Source organism: Sciurus vulgaris, assembly GCF_902686455.1.
Source record: "Sciurus vulgaris genome assembly, chromosome: 1".
Classification (NCBI taxonomy): domain Eukaryota; kingdom Metazoa; phylum Chordata; class Mammalia; order Rodentia; family Sciuridae; genus Sciurus; species Sciurus vulgaris.
Window position 1 is genome coordinate 172,646,075 of NC_136461.1, and position 22,451 is coordinate 172,668,525.

At 43.6% G+C, this 22,451-nt stretch overlaps 1 long non-coding RNA gene across 1 annotated transcript; it reads left to right on the forward strand.

The window, feature by feature from the left end:
* The first annotated feature begins 2,865 nt into the window (after nt 1-2,865).
* On the forward strand, nt 2,866-21,607 carry LOC306653437. Its single transcript, XR_013761719.1, has 5 exons — nt 2,866-2,975; nt 17,781-17,916; nt 18,759-18,828; nt 20,989-21,143; nt 21,464-21,607. It is a non-coding gene; the product is annotated as an uncharacterized lncRNA (long non-coding RNA).
* The last annotated feature ends 844 nt before the right edge of the window (nt 21,608-22,451 follow it).

The following is a 22,451-nucleotide window of genomic DNA, read 5'->3' on the forward strand; positions in this document are numbered from 1 at the left end:
GAGAAGTGGAACAGCCACTCAGAAGACACTTTGCTAGTTTCTTAGAAAACCAAACCTATCCTTCCTGTCATATGATCCAGAAATCATGCTCCTTGGTATCTACCCAAAGGAGTTGAAAAGCTGTGTCTACACAAAGACCTGCACATAGATATTTATAGCAACTTTATTCATAATTGCCAAAATTTGGAAGCAAAAAAGATGTCCTTCAGTGGGTGAATGGATAAGTAAAATGGAATACATCCAGACAGTGGAATATTATTCAGTGCTAAAGAGACTTGGACTGTCAAGCCATAAAAAGACAAGAAGGAGCCTTAAACCCATATTACTAAGTGAAATAAGTCAATCTGAAAAGACTGTCTGATGCCAACTATATGACATTCTGGAAAAAGCAAACTATGGAGACAGTAAAAAGATCAGGGGTTGTCAGGGACTAGGGAATAGAGAAGGGGTAAAAATGCAGAACAGAGAGGGTGTTCAGGGCTGTAAAAACACTGTGTACTAGAATGACGGGTCCATATCATGATCCCTGTGTTCAAACCCACAGAATGTACAGCATTAAGAGTGAACCCTAATGCAAACCACGGGCTTCGGGTGATGATGTGTCACTGTAAGTAACGAATGTGCCACTCTGGTATGGGGGTTCATTGTTGGGGAGGCTGTGTATATGTGGGGGTAGAGAGCACATGGGAATCCATTCCAATTTGCCATGAATTTCAAACTTCTCTAAAAAATAAAACATCTTTTAAAAAGCAAAGGGATGGTAAGAGATACATCACATTAAGCACTAAACTAATCAAGATGAAGCTGGAGTGGGTATATTAATAGCTGACAAGGATTTCAGAACAAATAATAGTATGAAGGACAAGCAAGGCTATTTTATAATAATAGTGTGGTCAGTTCTCTAGGAGGAAAAAGCACATCATGTACCTGGGAATACTGATCAGAATGACCAACTCTAATGTTTTTAAATAATGCAGATCTTTAGAGAAAAAAAAAAACCACTTTGAGCATTTAGAAAAGAGAGCATGTGGCATAAAAGAAAAAGAACATTAGATCATTATCATACTTTTTTGACAGTAATGCTTTGTGCCAGAAGAAAATGGAGTATGTTCAAGATGCTCAAGAAAAGAAAATAGGAGCCAAGGATTGTGTATTCAGAGAAACTGACTGTCAAGTAGGAAGGCTACAGACATTTTGTGAACCAACAATTTAGGGAAACTGGTCCCATAATCCCTCCCTAAGAAGTCTCTTAGAGAAAACCCTCAGATAATCAAAGTGACTAGAGAGATACCTGTGAGGAGCATTAGTTACTTGTGAAATCAAGACTGCACAAGAGATCTATTTTCTGACAGTTTAGATAAACAGAAACCATATTTTTAAATGGGAATGGAAAGATCATATACAAAAATGTCTTAAAAATTTTTTTGGTCATCATAATATTGGTAGGATCAGTATCATTATTCTGGGTCTGCTCTGCATGCAACATGGGACAGAACAAATGAGTAATGATGGAATAGTCTAATTCTGTCATCTCCTCTTGGTGTGGAAAAAAGGGGATACAGATTTAGGAGGCTAATGAAAACTCTCAAATCAAATATGCTTTCTCATATGTATATTATGTGTGTACATATATAATACACACACACACACAAACACACACACATACACACATGCTTCCTCCCCAGTCCCCACCCAGATCTGTTCTTTGGAAAGGCCTAGAAACAATGATCGATCCAGTAACAATGGACATCCCTACACTCAAGCTGTTGTTAGAAGTCCATTTCATACTCAAAAGAGGCAAAACTCCTTAAAGAAATGGCTGATTCTAAATCCAAGACAAGAAGTGCACAAAATGAACAATTTGATATACCAGTTAACAAAGAAGTTATCAAAACTACTAGGTAGTTATCAAAACAACTGTGATAAGAAGGCTCAGGAGCAAACTTGTAGAGGATCACACCAATGGAAGATAGGAAAATTTTAGCTTCAATAATGATAATAATTTCAGTGGATTGAAAGCCATTGTCTATGTTTAAACCCAGAATTCCATAATAGTATTTAATATTTTAAAAGGAGAAATAGTCATCAAGGGAGGAGGTAGGCTTTTTATTTAACCTGGTTTTTCTGTACCTTGAAACTACAACTTTGGGTAACAAAATAGTAGATGGCAGCAAGAGCCTGTTTATAAGAGTATCTCAACTGATAAATAAGTATTGGTATATTACTAATTTACAATTTCTGATGAATGAACAATCATAGGTAGATATATGTATAGAGGCCAAAGGAACCAGGAGGAGAATTATGGGAAAGACAGCCTTTTGTTGTTCTATAGGCAGTTGGAAATGATAGTGACCACACCTCCCCAAGGTGAGATGAGTCAGAGACAAAGTGGTAAAGCCAGCACATCAAGATCGGATCTTGACATCATTCTCTTCCCAGCCCCTTCTTGGGGCTCTGCCCTCTGAGAAACTCTCTACCTTAATTATAATAATGAGAACTCCAACAATAATTCCTATATTGGCGAGGTGCTTTCAGGTTTGATGAAGAACCCAGATAACACTGGGTAAAGAGGATTACTACGAGGATACCTGGGAAGGATACGACCTCCAAGATGGTGCCCTCTAATGCACCTAGAACTTCCAAGTCAGGTGTGTAAACAGAACCCATGGAAATATGGAGCGATAGCTCAACTCCATTTTGGGGAGAGATCTAACTCTTCCTGTGTGAGGTGATATCTGATTGAATCTTAAAGGCACCATTCATTATGGAAAGCCCCAACTAGACAGAAAGCTTCAACTAGAAAGACTTTCGAACCAACTCTCTTTGAAGTCTGAATTCCTCATGTCAGGTCTACCTATGGTTGTAGGTAGGTTGGGAAGTCTTAAAGGAAAAGGGTACACCCTTCTTCCTTTCCTCCACCAGTAGCCAGGAGCAAGAACATGGTGGTGCTTCTCCAGCCATCTTATAACACAAGGGTAAGGTGTTCTGAGGGATGGTAGACCAGAGAACTGGGTGGGGAAGGTGGTACTGGCCTCAGGTTACCTACCTCCAGACTTTTATGTGAGATAAATAAGCCACTATTACTAGGTGTGTATGGGTGTGTGGGTTGGTTCTCTTATAAACAATTGAATATTTTCTCCATTATTATAACCTCTCTGTTTTTTAATTTATCAAAATAGACTTTTCCCTAATGACATCACCTAACCTGAAAAACATGTCCACCATAGAGTGGCTATGATCACTAAGAGTACCAGGCGTTAACTTTTCCAAGAGTCAGTATTCTAACAGGAATCTTCCAGACACTCAGTGCTCTTGCCCTAAGTAATTACTGTCTGTGGTTAACCATCCTTTTTTGCATATGCAGCGTTGCCAACAGAGTTGCCAAATTTATTCTGATATCAAGTATCTGTGTGCCAATGTGAGGCTGGGATTCTCTCTCTCTCCATGTGGTTTCTTCTGCCACAAGCCTGGCCCTGCCATTCAATTTTCTTGGTGTCTCCATGCATATGGCAGAAAATGGCTTTGCCATAATATACGTGTAACATACAGAGAAGCTGTTTCTGAATCAGAATAATTTCTGGGAGAAAGAATGCTAATGGTTCAACTTTAGTTAAGTAACATTCCTTTGATCCAACCTGCTGGCCCAAAGGAGGGCTGTGTAGTACCTGCTTTGACAGCAACTGCTGGGACCATCCCATGAGTACATAAAGTAAGTGAGGCACTCAGAGTAGAAGTTCAGGGCCTGGGCAGACACCCTAAGAGTGTCTATTACAATCCTGACTGCTGTTCATTCATAATAACTGTGCTCCTACTGAAGATGGAGTCCAGAAAGGCCACTAACTTGCATAGGTATTGAAGAAGAACATTCACAGTTAAGTAGGTATGATGGACATAATAGCCATCTTGGACTGTCCTCCAAGATGTTGTCTTCTGGGAAGATAGGATTTCATTCCCTGCCCCCACCCCAAGGTTGGGTGGCTCCATATGACCAGTTCCAGTTAATGAACTGTGAGCATTTAATTACTGGTGAAAGGCCTTCAAGATTGTCCTTGTTTTCTGCCATGATCACTGACAATGCTGCAGATAGTGCTTTCTCCATCAGCTGTACTATATTGTGGATATTAAAATGCAATGAACCTATAGTAATCATGCACTATTAGAAAGAAGTCACTGAGATCTGAGGTACTTCTTACTGCAGTACACCTACCCCATCATAGCTAGTACTCTGAAAACTGGGCTGGGCTTAGCAGCATTTCTGGAAAAAGACACTTGAAGACTCTAACTCACAGCACCAGGTTTGTCACAGAGATTCTTCTTCCCTTCTCTATGCTAGGTCTCCTATGAATCCCTTGTCCCTACCTCATCAAAGAAAGGGTTATATCCTAATAGCGATACCACCAAGAAGCAATATAGTCAGGAGTTTCTTTCTTGCTTGGCTGGGGGTGGTGCCTAAGGAGTGCTGGACACATGGACACAGTTTTGTCAGGGGAGTTTGATGCTCAATCCAACCTTAGAAAGGGCTGTCTCTTTGCTGATGGTGGACCTGGTTTTCAGAAAGAACAGGGCTCAGGGCAGGGAGTACAGCATAACCCCAAACTACCAGGTAAAGATCCTGATGTTGTCTCCAGTCCTGCAAAAGTCATGGAAGAGAGGCTTAAGAGACTGGAAAACTGAACTGCAAGGCCTGGGTGCTCCAGCACATGCAGATTCCAAATGTGGGAATGCTATGTGATGATTTTATGAAATATAAAAGTCAAATGAATTTTTCATGAAGAAGTTATCTTCCCAAGATGCAATAATGGAAAATTCCTTTCAAGAACTTGTGTTTAGACCTCACAAAAATGCGCGGCAAATTGCATTGTGATTTATTTGTCAATGTTTTTATAGGTTAGGCGTTACTTTCTACCCCACAGCTGGAGTCAATTTTTAATATTTAAAAGTGGAAAGAAAGCAAAACCTAAACACATCCAGAGCTGTCTGTTTTAGATTGAGCTTTTCCCAAACAGTGCTGTTTAGAACTGAACCCTGAGCGTGGTCGGTCAGCAGCCAGCTGGCACTTACTTCCCTGCAACATAGAATTAAAATACCTGGGCCTGGGCAGATTACATATAAGACCTCCTAAATTGTAGTTGGTGGGTCTGGTGTTTATAACTGATTTCAAATGCACGTAGCCCGTCTGCCCTCTCAATTGAAGATGGAAAGAATCTTTAAACATTTTATTCTGGGTTTCCCTTCATGCCTTAAGCTCAAGGTGAACATAATTTTCAAGTTCAGTGGCTTCTGGCCTCATTAGATGGCAGGTGAGCAGGGATCCCACAGTACGGAACCCTTGATAATTTCCCAACATGCCACCCAACTGCAGAGGAGCAAGCTGGTTCTTCCAGACTTTGATTCCTGTGAAATCTGGTCTGGAAAATGCCCAGGGCCCATCTTGCCAAGCTTCTAGGTAAAACCACCACCTTGAATGTGGGTTCTCATGACCAGGATTCAAATCACCAAAGAGATGAAGCCTCGAAGCTTAATCCTGTTCCCTTAGACCAAGTCTCCAGGACCTAAGGAAGACCTCATTCTGTCAAGTGACAAGGAATTCACAAAGCAAGCTTGGGCTTCTGCATTATGGAACCCCACAGAACAATGTTCCCAGAGCACAAGCATTCAAACCTCAGTACATGGCACATCAGACTGCATGCTCCATTGTAGCCTCCATTGTTGAAGCCCTACGGCTGGCACTGGCAGTTGCTAAGGCGGCCATGTGTGTGCTTACCAACAAAGGATTCAGTAACACACAACATCTGGAGGGAGGAAAAACAACTCTAATTGTGACAGGCACAATCCCTTTGGGTAACAGGGTTGATACCCTTCGGACAGAGAGGGTGTTTCTCCTTGCCCTCTCCTACCCACTCCCTCTTGATCATTCTGGAGCCAAGACCCACAGGAGGAGTTGACCTATTTCCAAATGTGTGCGTTGGTCCAGTTGAATCTGCCAGTGGAGGCTCCTGAGGCTGCTGACAACATCCCCCAGCTGGGTTTCAAGAAGTATCAGCCACTTCATGGAGACAAGCCTCGGGTTACAAGGAGCCTCAGCAAACCATGAAAATGTCAGATGTGCAAGCTTTTGGGGCTCAGCCTGAGCTACTGTGGCCTTTCCCTAAGAACATGCTCAGGGTTCTCATCAGAAATACCATCTTCAAGAAAAACCCTTCAATAACCCCCCACCAATCCACAGCATCAACCACTGAAAGGAAGGGGAAGGGTAATGGGTAGTGATTATTCCCCCATCACAAAAGGATTTCTCGCCTCACAAAAGGATTTTCTACGGATTTCCTTTTAAAAGAGCACACCTCAAGAACACTGACCATATGATTGAATTTAGGCGAAAATCTTCAGCAACACACCCAATGCATAAAGCATGGTACACAGGCAATTGCAACCCAAGAGCAGCAGACCTGCCCACCAGCAGGGGGAGCTCTTCCCCCGATTCAGGCAGCTATCGCAGGTATCGCAGTCGCCTACCCCGCTGCTCAATTAAAAAAAAAAAAAAAAAAAAAAAAACTGGTGAGGATTAAAGAGGGAGGAGTCTGGACAGAACCCACTGTCCTAAAAAACAGAAGGCAATGGGGAGCCGCTGAAGAATTCTCAGATGTGTGGCATCCTGTATTTTTCGCTCAATGTCTCTGATCTCTTTGAGGAACTCATTTTCCGGAATGGTGTTCCCTGTTTTCCGCTCCTCTTAAAGTGCATCACAGTAATGATTCATAACCAAGCACTTTCCAGGGACCAAGGACAGGTTCAAGCTCAGGGAGTGTTTCTCAGGAAGTGTATTGCTTTGTTCTGTTGGGGGCTAAGGGAATGGGAGGCAGGTGGGAGGCAGAACAGACATCATTTTCTGTTCCCTTGGAACTCCAGACTTTGAAACAAGCAGCTTGGCACTGAAAACAATGCTGTTAGAAAGTTAATGGGCAAGACATTCTGTCAAAGGGGTTGTGCAGATAAGCATCAGGAGAAAAGTACACTGTTTTAAGTTCATCCGCATCCAGGAAACCAAGAAAAGCAGAGCCACCCCTGAGCTGGACCGCAGCTCGCACACAAACACACGCATGGAATCCAAACACTGTCCAGAGACCAACAGCTCACAGAAGCAAATGAAGAGTGACTTTTCTGAAGAAAGAGCTGGGGAAATGGTATTTCCTTCCTGTGCTGAGGAACAAAGTCACGATATTCTCGGGAAGACATGAGCTCCCAAGGGCAGTGCTGGGGCACCAACCCTTTCTTGACTCTTGCCGACTGTTGATAGTAAAAGCATGAAGTCTTGACTTAAGAGACGCCAAAAGGCAGAGCAACCCAAGGCAAAGTGATGAAAAGGGGAAATAAGTGTTTTCTTGAACACTTTATACCAGAATCAGGCCACTGTGTTCTCCCTCAGAGTGACTGTAGGGTAGTTGTCTCCTCATGGTTTCCACTTCTGCTCTTCATCTTCTCCCCCAGGCACCCTCCATAGTTGGGGATCTTTTTAATCTGATTTGCTCAGAATCCTTCAGTGGCTTCCCACTGCCCTCAGGATAAAGTGCCCGCTCTTTAAGTTCTGAGGTCCTCCGACTCTCATCTCTGAGACCTCTTAGTCTCAGCTCTTGCCCGTTCTTGGTATTGCCTTTTCTGCTCTGAAAATCTCACAACTCCTGGAAAGTACTATCTTCAGTGGCATAGGAAGGGTGAATGGTGCTGGGGACATGGTAATGTACTTTACGTCCTTTCTCCTGGCATTGGCTAGATGTTGCCAGACTCACCTCTTTGAGGAGCCCCTGGAGAGTAGGATATGTGTCCTCCTCTGCCCTCTCTTGGTTCTGTCCCTGTTTGGTTTTTACCCTCTGGGTCTTTGCATGTGGCTGGTGGCTCTTTTTTCATCCCCCCTCTTCTATTTTATGCTACAAATGTTTGGCTATAAATTATTTCATTATGGAAGCCTTTCCTAACCCCCCAAGACTGGGAAGACACCCCTGCTCTCTCTTCCTTGTTATCGCATGATTTTTCTCTTGTACCATTTGTATGGTGTGTTGTGACTACCGCTGACCTCTCCAGTGACCCCTCAAATCTGTGAACTCTGCAAATGTGGGACCTTCTCTCCTAATGTGTCCCTATCACTAGTCTAGAACCTGTCATATGGAGGAGATCAAATGTTTCCTAAATGAATATATTCCTTTCCCCAGATTGCCAAGGCTATGTTAACTTTTGGGGCCAATTTTTCTGATCAGGAAAGATTCTTATTATTAGTTATTAGTTATTACTTAGTTAATAATTGATTATTAGTGATGCCACAGCTGGCTGCCCTGCTTTTACTGTGAGGAATATTCCTGCTTCCTTGAGAGCTCTCTCTCTCACACAGACACTTCCATAATCTTAATATTTTATGATATAGCCATTATTTCTGGATATAAGGGCATCATCTGTGTTTAACTGAATGCCTGGGTAGAGTAGACAAGGCTAGTGGTTCACTTGGCACTCCAGCTAAGTTTAGAAAGCTTGGTTAACAGGCCAGTTGGACTATGGCTACGTGAATACATGCTCTCAACTTAGTTTAATGCAACATAATGCAAAGAAATAGAGACCAAGGATGGCTAAAACGTTTTCCAGGGGTGCCAGAGGGTCAGTAGAGTACATATTCAGTTTACTCTTTGTACCCTCCATAGTTATAGGACCCCATGTCTGAAGGAGAGTGAATCAGAACACAGTCAAAATCAGATATTATCAGTCTGATATTCTTCTGTTTTCAGACTTCTATAGACTCGGAAACCTGTGAAATGTGTACAACCAGTGCATTAGATTACATCAACACCCTCTTCCTCAACCAGAGTGGGAGACAGAAATTGTTCGCCTGATTTTAATGAGCACCCAGAGATGGCCAACACCTTTAGAGGCTGCAGAGCCACTTCCTGAGAATGTTCTGCATTCCAGGCTCTGCCTCCTCCTCGCCTTAGTGCTAGGGGCCTGGCTGCAGAGAAGGATGCAGGGCTTCTTTTTAAAACTGTCGTGACAACCTGTATCTAGAATGTTGTGGTTAAGGACCCAGGCTCTCGTGCTAGGCTGTCTGACACTTCCTAGTTTTGTGAACTCTGGGAGTCTATAAAACTCTCAGTACCTCTTTCTCATCTGAAGAATGGGAATAATCAGAATACCTACCTCTCAACTTTGTCGAGAGGATTAAATTATCTGAAAAAGTGCTTAGAACAGTTCTTGACGCAAGTTAAACATTAAATAACCTGAGCTGTTTTTGTGATTTTCAGATTCACTTGCAGTGCCTGAAATTCTAAGAGTTCAGAACCCCCATTTTGGGCTCCCTCTAGCTGTGTCATAATGCCAGAGCTGAGTACCTTGTGTAAAAGGTGTGGATTTGACTGGAACATTTGACACTTTGACCCCTGGCATGCTGGCGTCTGGAAGGGACCTATAAATTAAGTGATTTTGTTGGTCTGATCAGGCTGCAGTGGGATATGGAGACGGGTCTTCAGAACGTGGCCTTGTGGTTTCAGGACAAGGAACCACAAGTGAGCTCTGTTGCTTCTTGGCTCAGGTCACACAGCATTTTGAACTCAAGCCAGTCCCAAGGGTTTGGTGATCTCAACTTAGTCCTTGCTGCCAGTCTGAGTCCTCTGTAAGCTGGAATTGGCTTTGTAGATGCTGCACAAGCTCCTGGCAGAGTCAGTTGGGCTGGATTCCAGGTGGCAAATGTCCCTCCGGGGAGGATTGTGCAAAAGTGTTCCTTCCTCACAGGAGGAAAGTAGGTTGACCCAGGCAAAGATGTTCTCAGAAAAGAATAAAGTGGAATTCAGCCCCCCACCTCCCATCCCATAATAGAAAACAGACTCCTTCATAGAGAGTACAGAGGTGAAGCCAGATGACCGTAGCTTGGTGGAATCAGGAAGTGCCCAGGTTGGGGCTCTCTAGACTGAGTGGCAGTTGCATGTGAGGGGAAGATAATGGGCTCAAGAATGGCTCCAAGACTTTTTTGGAACAACTTAGTGGTTGATGAAGCCACTGTCTGCACACCCGCTTTCTAGGCTGAGCTGCTGGGGCTGTGACTGCCCTGATGGTCCCTCCTCCATCATCCAGAGCTCCCTTCCCTTGAGGTCAAGACAGACCCACTTTCCTTTAGAAGATCCAGGGTGATGGGAGATACATTGGGACGCCTTTCACTGGAATCAAGTCTGCATCCACCCAGCATCTAGCTGGTTCCCAGGTGAGTTGCTGGGATGATGTCCATCCTTTCTGAGATGGAGGCAAAGCCTGCATACAGGAGGGGAGCATCAGTTCCTCTGCCTCCCAGAGTCCTTCAGTGCAACTTTAGAAGTTGGGGTTAAAGGGAGCAAAAGGGTATTGCTTCCATCTGAATTACTGCCACACCGTCATGGCCAGGCCCAGGCCTGTGCGGGTGAGGAGACTCCCTTCATTTCCTCAGCTGCACCTCTTCCCTTCATCCTTCTTTAGCCACCAAGGAGGATAGATAGATACACTGCAGTTCTAATTTGGGACAGCAAATTCTTTTTGCAGAAAATCATTTTAGATCTGACAAGAGTTAGCTATGTTTCTAGAAAGCTCCTATGCGATCATTGTCAGTGATGCTCTCTCTCTCTCTCACACACACACATATACACAATTTTGTTTACAGTTCAAAAAAGGCGCATACATTCTGAATACATACTCCACCCTCATCACAAACAACTGTAAAATTCTAAAAACCTACACATGCTTGTAAATAGATCACCCTTAAATGGAGCAGAATCTCTGAATACCCCATGACTCATGCAGCTAAAATGTCCCCTGGGGAGCCCAACTTGGCAGTACACATTTTCCTATTTAAAAAATTGAGTTCAGAGCTTTCCATGGCACCCAGCTCAATGCCAGGAAGAGCCCATCTGTGTTTGGTGGGGGAACCAGTGGTCAGGAAACCTGTGAGGCCAAGTGCTATGCTTGTCACCTGAAGGAAATACTCTCCCTAGGAGTCACTTAGAATAATGAGAGAGCAAAATGAGCAATGGATAAGGAAGAAAAGACCCTGGTTCTAGTGCAGCCTCTGCCCTCACTGGATTCCCCTAGGAAACTGTCCACCTTCACTGGGCCTTTGTTTCCTTGTCTCTGAGAGGAAGGGGATAGACTGAATTGAACAACTACTGAGTGTCAGAAAGATGAAGGAGCAGTTTGTTATGGCAATCAAAATGATGGCAAGGGCTCTAAATTCAGTCAGATCCAGTTCTCAAGGAACATGCAGATTCATTCTCTTCCAAATTCAGCAGGCTGAGGCTGGGGTCCCATCTAAGCCTTCCTTGACTGGAGCACCTCAGGTTGGGAGAATGTCATTATAGCCGAAAGAGGACCTGTGAACACCTTCTCTCCTTCTGCTACTGGCCAGGGCTCAACTACAGAACCTCTAAATTCAAACATCCCACCAAACACTAGAAATGTGCTGATGGCGACGTGAGAGGAGAAAAACAGGGCCAGGACCCAGGACGTGGCTCTGGCCTGAATTGCTCAGTGTTCTTCTTTCTCTGTTTCAGTCAAGCCAAGCAGACCTCAGAGAAGCCCAGAACTGAAAGAAATCTTAATGAGTGTCACTTTGTCTGCTGGAGGGCCACTGAGGGAGGCAGCTGGCCTGGGGTTCCTGGAGGTATCTCTCAGCCCCCACCCCCAGAGGCATCTGCAGACAGCCTGGAGCCTGGTTAGGAGGACGAGCAGCTCCCCAGGCAGCCTCAGGCTGAAGGGTGGTCTTGGCGGTAGGATCCTGCAGATGCTGAATCTCACCCACAGTGCTTCTCCCTCCCGCTGGCCTGCGTTCCATCAGCCGCCTGCTTCTTTCCACATCTGTGCACTCAGCAACCATGGCTACCTACAAACTCCTTGCTTGGAAGAAACAGTTGGGGCTTTTTAGCTTTTTAGCCATTGTCAGCACTCCCTCCAGTCCCACCTTGAAGTCCCTATCCCCCGATCTGCTTCTCACACTGGGTCTCATGTGTCCTGCCAGTCTCTTTCTCTAGGGTCTCTGCAACAGCCTCAATTCCAAGCCATGTTATTTTCCCTTCTCTGGTTTCCATTTTCTGGTTTCTGTGACCTCTCTCACAGACCGTGTGGCTCAGTCTCTCCTCCTCATAACAAAACTGTGGCTATTACTCACTTAACTCCATGACTTGGATTCTTCTATTCTCTTTTTGTCTCTACCCACAGCAGATCTCTTCTCTGCTCTGGAGGGTGGGGGAAAGGATGGACTTCTATGGACTTCATCTCCCAAGATGCCTTATTTCTGACTTCCTGTCGGGTTTAGCCAATGGAAGTTACCCAAAAGAGGTTAGTGCTGGGAGGAAAGGGTCAGGGTATTTCCTTCAGCCTCTGCCTTCTTGATGTGGTCTCTGGGTTTAGTGGAGGTCCTCTATGACTGCAGTTGCTATCAGGCATTCCTTCCTCTGGATTTTCAGTTTTCACTGGGCTATAGTTACTCTCTTCCTAACCCTTCTCCCTTTAGTCTTAGGGTCCTAAAGACCTCCCTCTTGCTGATTCCTGGATCTTTACCATCCTTGTGTATCCCCCATAATCCTACCCATGCATTCTCATTTCTGAGACTTCCAGGGTGAATTCTGTTTCCTGTTGTGGCCCTACAGATGCAATAGTCCTCTAGCTTTTATTTTAGAGTTTGACTCATTGCACTTTTAGAAGTTATATAATTTATTTCCATCAAGATCACTGGAGTATTGCTTGGCTTTTAATATCATGCACGCTGTAAGTTCTACAAGGACTCTAGAGAAGTTAAATGCCTTGATAAATCCAATGAGCCCCAGGAAGAAAAGATATTCTCTCAGAGACTAGATAAAAAGTCCCACAGAACAGAAAGAAGGCACACCTGTGATTTATGGCATCCCTGACTGTTATTCCTTGATGAACAAGAGCTGGGTTAAAAAAAAAAAAAAAAAAAAAAAATGATACAGAATGATCTCAGGTCTGTTTATTTTATTCTATTTATTTATTTAGTTTTCTTTTTGGTACTGGGGATTGAACCCAAGAACCCAGGAATGCTTAACCACTGACCGACATTCCCAGTCCTTTATAATATTTCATTTAGAGACAGGGTCTCATTTAGTTGCTTAACACCTTGCTAAGTTGCTGAGGCTGACTTTGAAACTCACCTCCTCTGTCTCAGCCTCCTGAGTTACTGGGATTACAGGCATGTGCCAACAAGCCAGATTAGAATCTTTTTAAGGAAAAATAAAATTCTGGAGAGTTTTCCATGTGCCTGCCATTCCAAACGATTAAATACTAACTTTGGAATTATTATTTCAGATCTTTACAGAAGAAGAAAAATCATTACAGACTTAAAATACTCCCTGTCCTCACAGCAGTCCTCGTCCCCTTTTTCCTTCCTTAGAGCAACCACTGTGATAGATTCCACGGTCCCCAGGCCATGTCTTTATATGTTCACCATACCAAGTGAACAGATAAACAATATGTAATATTGTTCCAGGTTTAACTTGTATGAAAAATGGCATCATCCTATACATAATATTCTGCAATTCATTTTTATCACTCCACACTGTGTTTTTAAGACCTAGCTATGTTGATACATGCCGATTTGATCCATGCATTCCAGCTACTGCATAGTATTTCATATGGGTGCCCCATAGTTTACTAATTTATTCATAGCCTCTATGGTGAGCACTGGCAGGATTCATTCTTATTTATTCCTTTTGGTTCCTCTAAGCAATGTTTACAAAACACATAGAAAAGTTTCACTAGGATATATCCAGAAAGGAGAGAGCTCAGTCATCGAGTATGCCTGTTTGCAATTTTGTTTGATTTTTCTGAAATTTTTCTCCAAAATGATTTTACCTACCTGCTGAATTCCTGTTTCCCCTACATTTTCACCGACACTTGGTTTTGTCATAATTTTAACAAGTTAAAAATGTGCAGTTAAATAACCTCTGTTTACTGAGGCTCAGACATCTTTTTGTATATTTATTGGACGTTTAGCATTCCTTTATGAAATTATTGGCTCATAGTCTTTACTCACTTTAATATTGAGTTTTTTATCCTTTTAAAAATTGACTTAAGTAATTTTTATATATTTTGACTATTCTTTTTTATGAATTATCTTTTACTTTATATATTTGAAGTTTTACATTTTAACATTTTCCATTTTGATTTCTGACATTAATGTCTTATAAAATGAATCCTCTTATTTCTAAGAAGCTAACATACCTATTGAATGGTTTGTAATTTCTTCAGTAATTTATAATGCCTCTCTATCATAACTAAGCTCCAATTTATGTTATATCTATTTCTGGGCTTTCTATTCTGTTTTATTGATCTATTTTTCTATCCCTGTTACCATTCTTATTCTGGGTGAGGAAGTGAGATAAAACACATAGTCTCCTATCTCAACTCTTCTTCTCCAACACCTTCCTCCTCACTTTTGCCCCACACACGTCTGCTAGATCTATCTTTCCAAGAATCATCATCGCCTTATTTATTGAGTGTCTACTCTGTGCCAGGCAGTGTGCTGACTACACATGCATAATATTCTCCAATGTGATTTCATCACTCATCATTGTGTTTGCAAGATCTAGCTATGCATACATAATTGATCCACTTATTCCTCACAACTTTAATAAGGCAATCCATTTTTGCCAATCAGGACATTGAGGCTCAAAAATTTAGTAACTTGCCCACTTCATGCTGCCAGTAAAAAGATAAAACATGGGCTGGAAGCCAGGTCTCACTGATTCTAGAGCATTAGTGGCACTTGATTTCCAACTTCTAGCCTTCAAGACTTCCACAATCCTTCCACCAGTAAAATGGGGGTATTAATCCTGCCCTCACAGTGTTGTCTTAAGGACTGTGTGAAAGGATACATCTGAAAGCACTTAAAACACAATGTCTAGCAAGTAATAGGTACTCAATAGACATCAACTAACTTTGAATAAGAAGCAGGAAGTAGTGGATAAAAGTTTTAAAATATATACATATCAAACTTTACTCCATCCCACTTGCCCTGGCTTTGGAATCCCAGTAGGAGTTGAGAGTGAGTGAATAACTAGGGACAGAAATCATCTTTGGATAGCCCCCTTGCCACTCTGCTTCTGGTCACAGGTTCCCAGGAGCAAAAGGAAGACCAGCCTAGGGGAAGCTTACAAGGATGGGAAACCCTTCAAAATCTTATTTATTTCATGCTGAGCCTTGAGGGCTGAGGGCCAACAGCTGTTGTGCAGCTCTGGACTTGCACAGTAAGCCTGCGGATTGAATGGCCATCATGACCCAGATTTCACATCTCCCAGCACCGAGAGCTGGAGGAGGTATCTCTTCTCTGTATGGGGTTGCCTGGGCTCGGGCTCAGGGCTTGAGCCCCATTCTTTCAATGACTACCGTGGCAACAAGGCAACATGGGCCTCCCCCGGAAGAGGCAGGTGAAACAAGACAGCCTTTCTGGACAGTTCTCTGGCTAATGGAAACCACATTGATGAAGGAAGCTGATTGACTCAAAAATATCCAGCATAGAGGCTACCTTTAATGCTAGAGGATTAAGATCACTTGCAATTTTCTTGCTGATTTAAGTGTTCTAGGAAAAGCAAACACACACACACACACACACACACACACACACACCTATGTATGTCCTTCCACACTGATGCTGTTTCAGAAGCAGTGGGCTGTGTGCTTTGGTTATTGGCTTTCTTTGACTCCTCTGCTCACATCTGCACTGTGTCATTCACAGCTCTGGCCATGGCCCCAGGGTACTCTGCAGGGGTCAGAATAACAGAAAAACAGCAGTGGGGAGGACAGCACACCCTCTCCCTTGTTTGACTTGGAAATTCTTTCTGAGTCTTTCAAGAAGCAATATGTTGGGTCCTATAGAAGTGAAAATTACATCAGATTGCTGAGAGAGAAACCCAAAAGGGCTACAGCTTATTTTCCTAAGGTCTGGCTGGGAGTACTAAGGCAGCTGCTCATTGCCATAGGATTCCTCTGAATATAACTGATTTGGAAAGGGCAGGATTTTCCCCTTAATCAGTCTTTCTGGTTTCCAAAACCAAGGGGGCACCTTGGGCCCCATAACCTTTCTATATGGTTGAGAAGAAAGAATAACATTCAACTATTTAAGATTACAGCGGTCTGAGGGAGAACCTGTCCATCAGAGGATGCTAAAGGACACACCCCATTCCTTGCCATGCTAATGTAGTGTCACACAGGTTCCCACACATGCCCAAAACATTCGACAGGTAACATTCATTCACATACTACACACCAGTCCATGGACACATCTGGGGTTAGTCCAGCTCCAGGGAGTGTCATCTATGGCCATGTCCACTTCTCCAGCATTCGTGGACGTGTCAGAACACAGAGGTAAGTTACAGAAACATATTAGAAAAGGAGCTCACTCACAAAGATAGGCTTGACCCTCTCTCCCAGACTCATTGTAATGCATCTCACCACAGATGGTGCCATCTTGGAGGCAGGACACTCAATTTCTAATGTTGGTGCTGGCCCTGATTTGGATAGAGGACTCCTCTGCCTGTTGCTCTCCTTAACTGTAAACAAGTTTGAGTGGGTGGCCTCTGAGAACACTGTCAGCAAAAACATTATCTAAGTCAAGCTCCTGTGGTACATTGGGTCACTAGACATTCTGAGATCCCTGGAAAAGATAGTATACCCAAATTTCCAGCTGTCTGACCGTTCCTATTGGGTCCTGCAAGCCTTCCACCATGGAAGTTTCCATTTACTTTCTGCCTCCTTGACTACCAAACATCCTCCTCATCTCTATCCTTCCCCCACCCCCAAATTCTGATGGGATAATGATGTGCACGCTGGGTATCAATTTCCAAAGGAGAGGAGAAGTTGCCTTTTAACAGAATGAAAGTGTGAACCCAGGGAGTGAAGCCCAAATTATGGAATTTTAACTGAACAGTTGAAGGTGAAGGTTTTTGGAAGTGGGAGTCCTGACTACACAAAGCCTTTTCCATGGCTGTTGCCTAACATTTCACTGTTAGCAGTTGAGTCCTTTTGCTAAAACTATTGAGCTTCTTCTTTCCAGAAAAATAATGAACTATGATTTAGCAGTCATTTAAGTCTTTAAAGAGGAGAATTTTCTGATCCTTTTTTTTTTTTTCAGTGCTTTTTAAATGTAGAGGGATGTATAGAGGTGAGGCACAAAGCCAAGGGACTTACAGCTGAAGGATGTGAGAGGAATTCCTGAAGGAGAAAGAAAAATCACAATGGTAGACATGGGACTCCAGAAAATAAACTTCATGTACCCCACAATTTTGGAGAGGGCCTGCCTGACCTAGGAACTTCCTGCAGGGAGGAGGAGGAGCCCAGTAAAGAAATAAGGACAGAGAATTCCAGACATGTTGGAGCAGCACAGGTCTAGAGATAAAACAGAAGAGGCTGTGTTGAGTCACTCTACAGAGACCGGATGTCCCCTTCACCAGAAATTTGGTTTTCGGATGTCAAGATGGATGACACCACCCACACACCAAGAGGCTATTCCAAAGTCTTGTTCCTCACACAAGAAGGTTTGGAAGGGAGAGCATGACAGGGAAATGTCTTGGGGTTTCATGGTGGGTCAGCCAAGATAGGGGATTGGTTCCTGTGTGGCAGCAAACACCTGTGCGACTTGAAGCTCCTGCTAAAGAAAGATGAGCCCTGACTTTCTTCTTGGCCTGCCAGGATGTGGGCAGAAGGGGAAGGTGTGATAGGGCTTGAAAGTTACCAGTAAATATCAAAAATGGAATTCAGATTGATTTTTACAGGCTGGCAAGGAATGATAGATCTTGATGTCTCCAAAGTCCATCGAGACCCTCCTTAACACTCCTAGACCCCTAGGAACTCTGGGCCTCCCAGGCCTTCAGTGTTGAGCAGAGGCTGAAGTGACTTCAACATTCTCAGGCAGATGGACAGGGAACTTTCATTCTTTTAAGAAAGAGTGGAGTCTGTTTTCTGATTCCATAGACCTCCCAATCTTTGTGGCATGCAAGTGTGTGTTTAAAAGAACATTGACTTTAACACTGACCCCAAGCTTCAGAGTCTTGTATAATGAAATGACTGAGCCTCTTAATCAAAACCCTACCATTTTGTGCCTGAAAAACTTGAAATATGCTAAAGAGAGTGGGATGGTGACTCCAAAGGCAAAGTCCATCTTGTCACAGCTACTCATGGAACACAAGTAAACCAGAGTCTGAGTGCAAATAGAAGCAGAGGACACACCAGGTTGTGGACTCTGATGAGCATTGTCCTTCCCAGCTGGTTGGTAGGAGTTCACACAGCATCGAGACATGCTGACACATCTCTCTTGTTCTTGGGACCAGCTTTCTGTGGGCAAGACTTTATAGTCAGGTGAAAGCCATCTCATTCTTGCAGAATTCCAGGTTTATAATGGTAGGTGGTATCCATCAGGACACAAGGCTTTGGATCCTCACAGGTCAGGTTAAATTACACCTGTTCTATCCTCACATCTGAACCTCAGTTCTCTCACCTGAAAAACAGGGATACTAAGACCAAAGAGGATGTTGTAAGAAGTGAGGGTGTTATGTGTGAAAGAACTTGCATAGAGTTAATGTATTTTAGGAAAGGAAAGAAGTGGGGAACGCTCACAAGATCTCAGTCCAGAAGGTTCTTAGAAAAGATGAAGAGCCCAGAGGAGGGCTGGAGGGGAAAAATTACTATATTTGTTATTATATTTTTGTGCATGCCAGGACAAGCATTGATCTTATTATTCACGATATCCCTAGGACTGATCACAAAACCAGGTATACAGTAGGTGCTCAATAAATATTTGTTGAACTGGTGAAGCAATAACTGGTAAGTCCTTCCCCTCTGGTTCCACTTAGTAAGGACAGGAAAGGGAAAGAAATGAACTTGTGATGTGCCTCGGTTCAGTTGGGCAACTCTGATTAAGTATCAGTGGTTGCATTTTGACAGGTATGAAGAGGTAAGCCTCCAGGAGGTTTGGAATAATACTCCCAAGGTTAAATTGTTAGTGAGAGATGGAGCTGGGCCTTCACCGGAAAGCCCACGGTCTTTCTAGGCTGCCAGACCACAAGTGTGGTGGGAGGCGGTACAGGGCCAGCACATCAGAGGGGAGCCAGCAGGCAGGAATGTCACTCCGATATTTTCTTCAAATGTTCAACTCTCCTCAACACAAACACTTCCCAGATGTTTCCAGGACCTGGCAAGTCTTCAATCACCAAGCTGGGGATGGTCTGTCCCCACACCTGCAGGAGAACAGAACTTTGTAGACTGACCTTTCTAGATTGTTCTTTTTAATTTGTCCAAGGGCCATCATTAGAACCTTTGTCTCAGTTGCCTTGAGGGCTCTCAGGCCACACGAGGTAGTACTTTAACAAGTCCTAGGAAATGGCATTGCAGTGGGTTAAATTGTGTCTCCCTGCCTCCAGACTCCCCCCAAAACACACATGATGAAGTCCTCACTGCCAGTACCTAGGGAAATTGACCTTATTCAGATATTGGGTCTTTGCAGATGTAATCAAGTTAAGATGGGGTCATATTGAGTCAGGGTAGGTCTCTAATCAAATACAACTAATGTCCTTATAAGATGAGAGAAATCTGAACCCAGACAACAACACCAGGAGCACACTGTGCAGAGACAGAGGCAGAACTGCTGCCAGTCAAGGGATGGACACCTAGCAGAGCAGCCACCACCACAAGCTAGAAAGCAGCAAGGAAGGAAGCCACCCAGGTTTTCAGAGGGATCATGGCTGTGAACATCTTGTTTTGGGACTTTTAGTCTTCACAACTGTGAGATAATCAATTTCTGTTGTTTCCAGCCACCCCGTTTGTTAAGGCAGCCCTTGGAAACCAACACAGAAGTATCTTCCGGGCAGTCTCCAAGTTCCTGAGTCTGGAGCCTCAGCCATCAGCGGGGTAGGGCCATAAGTCCCATCCGCCAGGCTCCCTCCACGAGCTCCCAAGAGCCCTGCAGACTTCATTTCCCTACACACATTTCCCCAGCCGGCTTGTTATTCCTCAAGCCTGGGCTCTGAGTGTCTTCTGTGGATTGAAGGAATAATGCAGCAACTTTCTGAGAACATAATCACCAACATCCTTGCTGCTATTTATACACTCCCCCAGTGTAGGCAGAAGGTCTTAGAACACTCCATCCCCTTTAGTCTGAGACACTGTTCTGTGCACGGGGAAGAGGCAGAGTGGGATCATGAGAAGAGCATGGGTTTTGAACTTGAACGGTTCAAATTCGAGCTCTGCTCCCGTCCAGCTGTGTTACTTTGGTCTCTGAACCTTAGTGTCCTCATCTTCAGTATGAGAAGGGGATACCCAGGCCATTGGGTTATTGTGAGAATTTTATGAGATAACGTAGTTCAAGAACCTGGCACATAGAATGTAACCAGAGCACATTGCTACTAATATCTTTGTCAATATTGTTGCTCTTACTTCATCTTTATTTTTAATGTTTCTGAAATGGGACAACCCACACCATAACATAACACCACGGGGGAGACGTAGGAAGAAGCAGCTGAGGGGAAGGAAAGTCCCTGGGTTTTTGGCCTATCCTGTACTATTTTCTGAGACCAGCCCTTCCTATCATAGCTGGTACTCCATAAATGGCAGTTATTATTATTATTATTTTTATAATGTTGTTTCTAAGCTGTATCCAGGCCTCTAACAGTTCCTCTGTGCCTCTGCTAGGGTTAAAGTCACAGGCAACTGTGGTAGATCGGATGCTTTTCCTCCTTTCACTCCTCTGTGATAGGATTACTCATCCACAGTACAGTGCTTTTCATTCCACCATGGGCTGAAAATGCCTTCCATCTGACTTCCTTTGGCCAGTAGAATGTCGGAGGCATGACATCAGTGGAGGATATGGGCTGGCTAATTCTCTTGCCTTCCTGGAAATATGTACTGAATGCTTTGTGGCTGCCTTTTTCATCTTATTGAATTGTCACACTCTGTAGATGGACTCTATTTTAATGGCCGTTTTTACAGATAAGAAAACCAAGGCCTACAGAGATGAAGAAGGCTGTCCAGATCCACACACTATGGCACCAGGGCTGAACCCGGGCTTGTGTGGCCACTGTAATCACTGCACCACCTAGGAGCCTGAAGAAGGCAGTAGAAATCTCTTCTAATGGCACAAAAAGGTAACATCTGTTTGTTTGTTTGTTTATTTGTAGCACTAGGAATGTGCCGGGCACCATGTCATGTGTTTTATATTTCTTACCCCTTCATCCTTATAACCATTTCAGAGGTGTTATGTTTTGGATATGAGATATTCCCCCCAAATTCCTGTGTTAATGGAGGAATATTCAAAAGAGCAGTATTTAGATTATGAGAGCCGTAACCCAATGAGCTCATCCTAGTTTGAATGGACTAACTGGGTACTAACTGTAGGCAGGTGGAGTGTGACTGGAAGAGGGGGTCACTGGGGCATGCACTTGGGCTTTGTATCTTGTTCCCCCAGTTTCCCCTTCCTCCCTCTGCTTCCTGGCTGCCATGAGGTGAGCAACTTTCTTCTGCTGCACCCTTCAACCATAATGCGCCTCCTTATCTTGGGCCCAGAGTGATGGAACTGGCTGACCATGGACTGAACCTCTGTAACCATGAGCCCAAAATAAACTCTTTCTCCCCTAAGTTGGTCTTGTCAGATATTTTCATTACAGAAATGTAAGTGGTACCTAGAAGGTGGACCATTGCTGTCACTAACCTGAACAGGTGGTTTGGAAGCCTTTGGAACAGTTGTGCAAGAGGAGTTTGGAAAGTTTGGAGATATGTGATAGAGATGCCTTAGAGTATTGTAAGTGACACTCAGAGGGCAGTTCCAGTGGGAGCTCAGAAGCCCGAATGCCTGTAGGAATGCAGGTAGTAAAGATTGTGAAACCACGAGGTTTTGGAGGGAACACGGATTTTATTGGGAATTGGACTAGAAGTCATTCATGTTATATCTGGCAAAGAATTTGTCTACATTTTGCCCATGTACTCAGACTTTTTGTGAGGTTGAATTTAAAGGCAATGGACTAATTAATCTGGTGGAGGAAATTTCAAGGCGGCCTGGCATTCAGGCTGTGGCATAGATACTGCCAGCAGACTTTAGCCAGGTTTACTGTGAGGCTCAAGGGCAGAAAACAGAAAAAAATTATTTTTCTTTTTAAAAAAATTTTTATTGGTTCTAATTGGTTATACATGACAATAGAATACATTTTGACACACTGTACACACATGGGAGCATAACTTCTCATTCCTCTTGCTGTACATGGTGCTGAGTCACATCAGTAGTGTAATCACATAGGTATATAGGGTAATAATGTCCATCTCATCCCCACCACCCCACCCTTACCCTCACTGCATTAGCCAAAGTTTCTTCATTCTTCTCTACCCCTCTGCCCCCACTATGGATCAGCATCTGCTTATCAGAGAAAACGTTTGAACTTTGGTGTTTTGGGGATTGGCTT